This window comes from Macrobrachium nipponense, chromosome 4, assembly GCF_015104395.2.
Source record: "Macrobrachium nipponense isolate FS-2020 chromosome 4, ASM1510439v2, whole genome shotgun sequence".
In the NCBI taxonomy this organism is placed as follows: Eukaryota; Metazoa; Arthropoda; class Malacostraca; order Decapoda; family Palaemonidae; genus Macrobrachium; species Macrobrachium nipponense.
The window spans coordinates 126,762,468-126,771,844 of record NC_061100.1 but is presented as its reverse complement, the minus strand read 5'-3'; the positions used below and the strand labels follow the sequence as shown (position 1 = coordinate 126,771,844).

The following is a 9,377-nucleotide window of genomic DNA, read 5'->3' as shown; positions in this document are numbered from 1 at the left end:
ATCGTCAACGCCTCGCTTTTATCAGCACTTCAACCTATTTCACAAAGGCCACAGCCCTTGAGCCAGGAAAATCAACACTGAAGTTACATCTCATTCGACAACTTCTGGCTTGCTCTTTCTGACACTAATAAAAACAAGTCAAAAATGCGCAGAAGTTTCTTCGGGCCATCGAGAATTCTTCTGCACAGCGTACAATGCTGTATGAAAGTCTCAGCCACGCCCAATGAAACTCTGAGCCGTGGCCCATGAAACTTTCAGCCACGGCCCGGAGGTGGTCTGTGTTGTTGGGACCTATAGCGGTGCCAGACGCACGATCATGGCTAACTTTAACTTTAAATAAAATACAAACTACTGAGGCTAGCGGACTGCAATTTGGTATGTTTGATGACTGGAGGGTGGATGATCAAGATGCCAATTTGCAGTCCTTTAGCCTCAGTAGTTTCTAAGATCTGAGGGCGGACAGAAAAAGTGCGGACAGACAGACAAACAGCCATCTCAGTAGTCTTCTTTTACAAAAAGCTGAAACTGGCACATATTTAATGAAAAATATAAGCCGCAAAAATACTCATGGCTGATGTTATCGGCAAAAGGCTGACAAATGCTGCAACCAATAGCATTATTATCTTCCAGAATCGGGAATTCTTTAACGATCTCTGCATTCCCGGAACTTCGCCTGGCGCCCTTTGGAGTGTCTACGCTCTACGGTACCGTCACTTCTCGGCTGAGAATAATTCCTTAAACACAGAGCACATTTCTTGCTTCTTCTCTCTCGGCAGCGATGTCCCGTCTCGGTGCCATCATTGCAAAATGATCTAACCTACTACAGATTCTAAACAACAACGCATATCTTTTTTATTAGAAGAATGAGAGGCTACGTGAGATCTGAAATCTAAATAAGTACTTGATAAAAGTTTTGTTACTTTGAGATGAAAATTAAAATTTAAACCTGCAAATTGGCTTATTTAGGCGACGATATCGCTACAGTAGCAGCTTAAAATTATCCTGTCCTGATTGGATTCAAAGCTCCGAGCATAAGCACACACGATCTATGCAAATATATTCGTATATAGAAATAAGTCCGCTAAAATAAATTCCTGCTGGTTTAACACGTCTCTTATCACTAAAACAGCAGTCACTCATGTGTCCGATCACACCTGGCCGGCATTTTACTCTAAAAGTGTTATTTGAACATTTGTTCGCAATAACTCTAAGCTAATTAATTTGTGCTTGTGCATGAATTACCCGCCGAAGGAGCAGCGACAGCGTCCCCGCCGGAATTCCGAGTATTGGCCGCAGGGGACGAATATGGAAATGAATCAGGCATCTGATTTAAAAGCGTTCCGCTGAAGGGGCCCACGCACCCTCCACAAGTGTCCGTCACCGGAAGGTCAAGGCTTGTCTGAACGTGAGCCTGAATTTTCCCCCTTTTTTAATCGGAATGAATATCTATTTCTGGCGTAAATACAGCGAAGACAATACCTCCTACGTCCATAGTCAGGTCTATATTGAGTCTGCCGACGTCATTTAAGGAAATTTTAACAATCTTTTTTTTTTTTAATCCTTTTCTTCTTCTAAGAAGGAAAAGAATGGAAAAAAATAGAAGGAAAAATCTGAAACCACAGCATAATATGAGAGAGAGAGAGAGAGAGAGAGAGAGAGAGAGAGAGAGAGAGAGAGCTTAGGGATCTCCTTACAGAGTTTTGTTGCGTTAAGAATTCTCATTTACAATTAAAGATCAATTTAAGACCGTTTGGGAATCCCTTCGAAAATAAGACCTAGACTCCTTATCCCTCTTTTCGCTGGATGTTGGAAAAAGGCTGCACTGACGATAACACCACCAGAGGCGCTTTCTGAGAGCGAAATGCTTTTCTTCCTGGCCTTCAGATGACGGGGGAATTACTGCATAATCCTGAATTAAACTCTCTAAGATCCCGTTTCGATGACGACTGTACTCTTTGGGAATGGGGAGAGGGGGGGGCCTCTTTTTCGAAGAACACGATGGGGAGGCGGAGCTTTGCCAAAGAGGGCTTGGCAATGACGAGAAGTGGGCGTGGCTTAAGCCTATAAGGGTTACAGGGAGGTTTCCTGACTCTCAGTAAGCACACGCCTGCCGGTCTCGAAGCGCAAGTGTTCATCCACGCGGCGTTTTCGTTTCCTTCAAGCACCAACGTCTCCCGTAGCGAGGACAACGACGCTTTAAAAGAGGTAGGAGTCCCCTTAGTCATTTTTTTTATTCAAATCTCCATCAGGGAACTCTGATCCTTTCCCCTTGTCGTATGTATATCACTGTCAGCTGATCCATCGCCTCAGTTATACAACCCGGAACAGTTGTTAGGAATAAGTCGAACGCCCGCTGGTTGCGTGCGGCGTGTATAAGTGACTAGTTAGCAGAGTTCTTTAATAACATGCAAGGGGTTGGGTGGACTATCTTTCCCTTCGTTGCAGTGCCACAGTAATTATTCATGGCGTCTGTGAAGACTCCCAGAAGATGAGGATCTCCAGAAAAGATTATACGTTAGTGTTAGTTCTGTCAAGTTGGTATATGCAACTCATTCCCTATAAAGAAGTGTTGAACAATCCAGAACTAAAGTTATATACATAAGGACGAATGTGCAAAAGCAAAACAAGAGAGAGAGAGAGAGAGAGAGAGAGAGAGAGAGAGAGAGAGAGAGAGAGAGAGACTCTGCGCGCGAATTTCTTTCTTGCAGCAAACAAGTACCCAGTCTCTTACGTCATGGCTCAACGGGGTGCTGGTCAGCATAAGTGAAGCTTTGCGCTGAAAGATTAAATGCGACTTTAGCGAACACCTCCTCCTCCTTCTGCGTTACAGTATCTATTTGCTCCCTTTGCATTCAACTTCGATCTTTGTAGATTTAGAAAGCCTTGCGAACAATACCCAGCGGTCTGGTATTTGATAAGACAGGAAATACTTCGCTGAAAGAATTGATCGCCCAACTCCAAAGAAAATCTTGTACCGATAAATACTAAGAGGGAAGGGAAACTATGGTTCGGTCTACACAAATGCAAAACAAATGATTGTGCAGGAAGTGACCAGGACCGGAGCCTCTTGAGGTCAGAAGGTCAGAGAAGGATCTCGGTGGTTTATTAAGAATAGGTGGAGGACGTGCATCAGACAGCAGAAGATGCATGCGCACCATGAACAATAATACTTGATGGAACTGTGGCAGTAACAGTAGCACTCGTGTTCCCAGTGCACGGCATGAAGAACGAAGGAAAGAACGTGTCGATACTTTTAATCTAGACGAAATACTGTTGTTGTAGTCCGCCGTATTTTAAGGCAGGCTTAGGTCTTTTAAAAAGTTCAGTGAATCCAACTAATCAATTAAAATACTTTCTCAACTTCAACAGGAAAAAGATCCATACAGCAATTATTGATAAATATAAGTTGAATTCTTTTTCTGTGAGTTATACATATTAGTTTTTGTGTTCAAGAACGTGATCTAATGTTTCAAGGAACATCTTTCAGTGATTAGTAACTTGAGAGATGTCCAGGATGTCATAATCAAGAGACTAAGCCGCCTAAAAGTTATCAAGTATACTGTTCTTGCAAAACTATACACACCAACAAACAAGGAAACAATGCGCCGATGTTTCTTCGGTTCAATCGAGTTTTCTGCACAGCGTATAATAAATCTATCTTTCTGTGGCCTCGGTATAATGCCGAATGAGCAGTGGCCCACGAAACAGCCCGGTGCTTGGTGGCCTGTCCTAAATCGTCGCCAAGCGCACGATTATGGCTAGCTATAACCTTAAATAAAAATAAAAAAAAAACTATCGAGGCTAGAGGGCTGGGATAAAAAGGGCCCTCTCAATTGTTTTCTTTTATAGAAAACTAAGAATGTCAAATTTTGGCGAGACTAACCAGCATACTATTTTTGCGAGACTTGCAACAGTTGATACGCTTTGGTTATATACACTGGATAGCTTCCAAAGAATTGTATCCTGACTAACTCTTTGGCTGAATAATCTCGCAAGAATGGTAAGCACTGGATGGCTGAAGTGTGAACGTAATAAGTCAGTACAATAATTCAAGAAAGGACAACGTAAAAAAATAATAACTTAAACGTGGGCTGTTTTGCCCCATAAAGTCAATCGTCGCACTTGAGTGAATAATGGCAGTCAAGATTCCAAAGACGGACAGACAGACACGCACAGATAGGAAGGACATTTCATCCCTTATTTTCATGCCGTCATCTTTTTTGTTACCGTTCTGTCGATTAGTCACTCGGTTCAAGTCACAAAAATGTGATAGGGCGACGGTTGAAGGTGGCTTCATGTGGCATCGCATCTACAGTATTTCAAGAGCGTCTTTGGAATTTACTTGACAGAAAATAAGGCGAAGGAAATAACCTACTGAAGGTTGAAGGTTTCGTTTGTTTGTTTGTATGGTGTTTTTAAAAACGTTGCATGGAACCAGTGGTTATTTAGCAACGGGACCAACGGCTTTACGCGACTTCCGAACCACGTCGAGAGTGAACTTCTATCACCAGAAATACACATCTCTGACCCCTCAATAGAATGGTCGAGAATCGAACTCGCGGCCACCGAGGTGGCAGGTTAAGACCATACCAACCACGCCACTGAGGTGCTTTGAAGGCTTCGTGTTATCTAAGCAAACGACTCTGCCAGATCGATCCAGAATTGCTTAAGACTGAAGACAGTTCTGGACTTGATATCACTGAACGTGTTTCCATCGATACTACGAGTATTAATCTTTCGACAAATAAGACAACTTCTAGTTTTAATCTGATTTTGAAAATGTATTTTACAATGAACAGCAAATAGGAAATTGCCATCGAAGAAAAGGAGTCGTCTTTTAAAAAATCAGATATGAATTTAACAAATTAAAACTGTTTCTACGCACCTGTTCAATCATATGGATTAACTGCTGCAAATGCCATCATTCTATTATACCGAATTACCCACTCGAGAAGTTACGAAGTTAATGAGGGAGACAAATTGATCATGAAGAAATGCCGCAAGGTTGCCTGCTACTCATCTAACTGAGCATCATTGGTTCTCTATAAAAGGAAATGGAGTTTGCAAGAAAGATTATTTCTCAGAGATTTCACGACCTCGACCCAAATACCAAATTAGAGGCAATTACAAGCATGGATGGAAACAGATTAGCGAAGCCAAGGTTTAACAGAAATTGGAAGAAGACGTAAGTTTGGAGGAGGTTTCAGTGCAAAAGCCAAAAAGCCAAAAGCTGGGAGCTAGAAGGTCATTCCGCGCTTGAAGGCAAATTGATTAGGTAGGTTGGGAAGGTGTAAACAGAAGGAAAGCCTCGCAGTTGCACTATAAAACAATATATAGGAGAGGGTGGATAGCAGGATGGAAGAAAGAGAATATGAACAGAGGCACGGTAAAAGGAACGAGTTGCAGCAAGGGGCCGAAGTGACGGCGCAGCGCAAAGAACCTTTAGTAATGCCTACAGGGCACCCCGTGAGGTGCACTGGCGGGGCAGCCCCCCCTACGGGGATCATAGCAAGTGCCTGCGCTCTCTCTCTCTCTCTCTCTGTCACTGTATGGTTTAGGAAGCAAAACCCTTTTTATAGCTCACCCGAACGAGATCGCGAAACTTCAGCTGTCTTTTCTTTCATCCTATTATTCTATTTTCTTTGCCACAAAACCAGATAGAATCAGGATGCCTACCGCAGTGTCTGTACTGTTCTTTTGGAGCTGGTCAATGTTATCAGGCCATTAATTCCCGCACATTCGTGCGACAACAAAGGGCCGACGACATCGCCAAAGGACAAATCTTTTATTATTGTTATAACATACACACGCGCATATATATATATATATATATATTATATATATATATATATATACAGTTTTGATTTCCTTTAAAGCGCTTTTATTTGTCTTTTACCCTTCCACTTGTTTGTTAGTAAAGATTCTTCGCTTTCATCGCCTTACGAATAAATTAATTTCCCCGCAAAAAGGTTCTTTTAGAGGGGTGTGAATAAGTGTAGTTTTTTTTTTTTTTTTTTTTTTTTTTTTTTTTTTTTTTTTTTTTTTTTTTTTTTTTTTTTAATAAAAGCTCGTCAAGGCGGCCTCAAATATCTTCAACAGGGAATGGGGACACCAATGCTTGAAGTGTTTTATCCCGAGATAAATTTGATCTCTGCTCTTACTCTTTTTGCTCTTATGAGTTACATGACAGGTATCGAGTCTTCCCATAAACATCTGACCATCACTTTTCGATCAAAGATCGATCCACTCACGTGACGGAGCTCCCGCATTGCGTGACTGCACAATATTTCCAGTCCTTTGTGGAATATAGAATTCAGACCAGAGACCAAGCGCTGGGACCTATGAGGTCATTTAGCGCTGAAAAGGAAGTTGAGAGTATATGTGTTTGAGAGGTGTAGCAGAAGGAAAACCTCGCAGTTTACACCGTGAATCAACTGTTTGCAGAGGGTGGAAGGTAAGATGGAAGAAAGCGGATATGAACGGAGGTCCAGTAAAAGGAATGAACGAGGCTGTAGCTAGGGGCCGACGGGGACGCAGCGAAGAACCTCGATTAAGGCTTACGTGCACTGACGACGCTACCCGCCATACGGGATCCAGTGCATGGCAATGAAAATAATTTTGTCGTCCGTGAAGACCGTACTAGGTCGCTTGTAAGTCTACGGGTCATAAACTCCAAGTTTAAACGTATGGTCATCCAGCCCGGGGCCGCCCTTTCTCAATACCAGTTCCTGTGTAAGACTTCTAAGACTGCAGAATGAGGGTGCCTTGATATCAGCCTCGGGACGGAACGTAACGACCCCATTGTTTGGGCTTGCGTCTCCACCCTTATATTATCATTATCACTTATGAAGAGTACATGTAAGTACGGTAAATGTACGCCCCTTTATCCAAACTTCGTTTCTCTATGAGGAAAGCTCAAGTCATTCTTGATTATTAGGAAATTTATATAAAATTGACGTTGTTTTTCGACTCTCGACAAAGTAGAACCCTCATTCAATTCTGCGTTTTTGTTTTCATTCAGAAGCCGACAAACCGGCAACTTGTTCATTTTCTTTTTCTAGTTCATGTCTCATAATATATTACGAGAGGGAGGAAAAAAGAGTGAGGTCTGAAATAGAAAGCAAGAGATAAACAAGAAATTTTATTTCTCTTTTTTATTAAGTTTCCTTTGTTGCACTTTCTAAAATAAATTTGTGATTTTATTTAATATTATGCAGCTATTTCCTTTCCCTTTCCTGGGAATTCGACTCAAAATGACGTCACTTGCTCCACTGTAAGATTCATTCTGTCAATAATTTTGCCGGAGAAAAATGACTAAAGTAGTTGGATTCGGCGAGTGCATCGTATTGCTGTGGCAGTTTGACTTTTTATGACGCTGCTTTCATCTTCAAAGTTTTCTCTCGAGATGTTAAAAACTGCGGATTTTATTCGAAATCTAATGTGCAGACACCTTTGTCATTCACATCACCATATACTGACCTAAGGCTGAAAGGTCACCGTGATCGATTCAGTGATTAAATTAATGTCTGGGTGCCATTGGCGGAAGGAGGCGGAGAGAAGGAGTGCCATGTTAAACGGCAAAGATTAGGCGCACGCCATGAGCAATAACACTCGAAGAAACCAAAGTAGTAGTAGTAGTAGTACTTATTTCTAACTTATGTCTCACAGCCCTGCCAATGAGAAAGCGCTTTTGCAATGAGGGCGGGAAGCATATTCCCGGGATGTATGTTAGTTCTGTACCATCCCCGGTTCCTTTTTTGTCATGCCCCTAAGTTAGGTTAGGTTAGGTTGTAGGTTGGGTTAGGGAAGTTCACAAACATTACCATCACAACATTAGGGTGTGGGAAACATATTGAGATTACTTTCAAGAGGATTCTAAGTTTAGTTTTTAAGATATGGCGTCCCGCTTTATCCAGGGGAGCTCTCGTACGCGGTTACAGTTGGCGGGAACGGTTCCGAGCCACAAACGCTAAAAAAAGGCTTTAGACCGATCCTGACCGGACGGTTGAAAATGCGGATTTTATCAGCAATCATCATCTCATGTATTATGTATCTACTCGCTCTTCTTATCTGATTATGATGCACGCAGTAAGCATTCATTTTAACGACATCTAGCAGCAGGGCGGACGAGGAATACTAACGAGGATCCGTCACAAGAAGACAGGCCATCCTTGTTCAAGACAGGTCTGGCGACTTCGGACTTTTCTCTCCTGGCGGTGACCAGCGGAACTAAACTCCTTCTTTCGCGGAATCCATTTTCTGGTTTATGATACTTAACAAAATCACGTAGACAGTTGGAATTCATTTTGAGGAAAGAAGAGAGTGAGCACACCCCGGTCGAGGGAGTTTTTATAGTAATGCATATGGCAGGCTAACATGCTCTTCCATCATATGTATATATAATATTATATATAAATATATATACATATATATATATATATATATATATATATAATATTATGTATGGTATATATATATATATATATAAGATATATATATATCTATATATATTAATAATATTATATTAATAATATATATATATATCATATATATATATATAGAGAGAGAGAGAGAGAGAGAGAGAGAGAGAGAGAGAGAGAGAAATATGGGAGCTGATTAAGAATTCTTTTCAGCTCGGCTTAAATTGAAGATTGTCTCATGGTGAATAGCGAGTCAGCTGCTGGCGTCACATTTCTAATAGTCTTCAAGGATGTTAATGGAACCACATGAATTTATGCAACATTTTCATAATTCGCCATAAATTCAGAAATGTGTGTACTTCGGGTTTTCTTCCTATTCCTTCTCTCTCTCTCTCTCTCTCTCTCTTCTCTCTCTCTCTCTCTCTCTCTCTCTCCTTTATTGATCTTCCAGGAAATACGGCTTTTATTGTCGTCATTATTCCTGTTACGTTACGGCAAAAGAATGTTGAATGGAAGTGTCTCGTCTCATTCTTATTTCCGTTACTGTTCTTCGTTAAGCCGAAATTCTTTTCAAGTTGAAGTGTTCATCTTTTCATCCTCATTAGCGTAAGAAAGTTTGTTAAATGAAATTGTTTGTTTTTTTGTATGGTGTTTTAACGTTGCATGGAACCAGTGGTTATTCAGCAACGGGACCAACGGCTTTACGTGACTTCCGAACCACGTCGAGAGTGAACTTCTATCACCGGAAATACACATCTCTGACCCCTCAATGGAATGCTCGAGAATCGAACTCGCGGCCACCGAGGTGGCAGGCAAAGACCATACCAACCACGCCACTGAGACGCTTAAATGAAATTGTCCCTTCCTGTTCACTTCCATTGCTACAATTCATTACCCTGTAATTCTTCTCAAGTAGAAGTGTTTATCTTTTTATCCTTATTAGGAAACTAGAGTCCT

The 9,377-nt window shown here is 41.4% G+C and overlaps 1 protein-coding gene and 1 long non-coding RNA gene across 3 annotated transcripts in view; one reads left to right on the top strand and one right to left on the bottom strand.

Moving 5' to 3' along the window:
- The window catches only part of LOC135211146 (uncharacterized), a 152,399-nt gene that overhangs the window by 88,780 nt on the left and 54,242 nt on the right, over positions 1-9,377 (bottom strand). The gene's annotated exons all lie outside the window — the stretch shown is intronic.
- LOC135211144 (sodium-coupled monocarboxylate transporter 2-like) overlaps positions 1-9,377 on the top strand; it is a 121,838-nt gene that overhangs the window by 83,063 nt on the left and 29,398 nt on the right. Inside the window, exon 1 of one of the 2 annotated variants that reach the window (XM_064244304.1) lies at positions 2,062-2,205. The exons of the other annotated variant lie outside the window; for it this stretch is intronic. The gene's annotated coding sequence lies outside the window, so the exon portion shown is untranslated. Of the gene's footprint in view, positions 1-2,061; positions 2,206-9,377 lie in introns of those variants that run through there. 2 annotated transcript variants of the gene reach the window in all.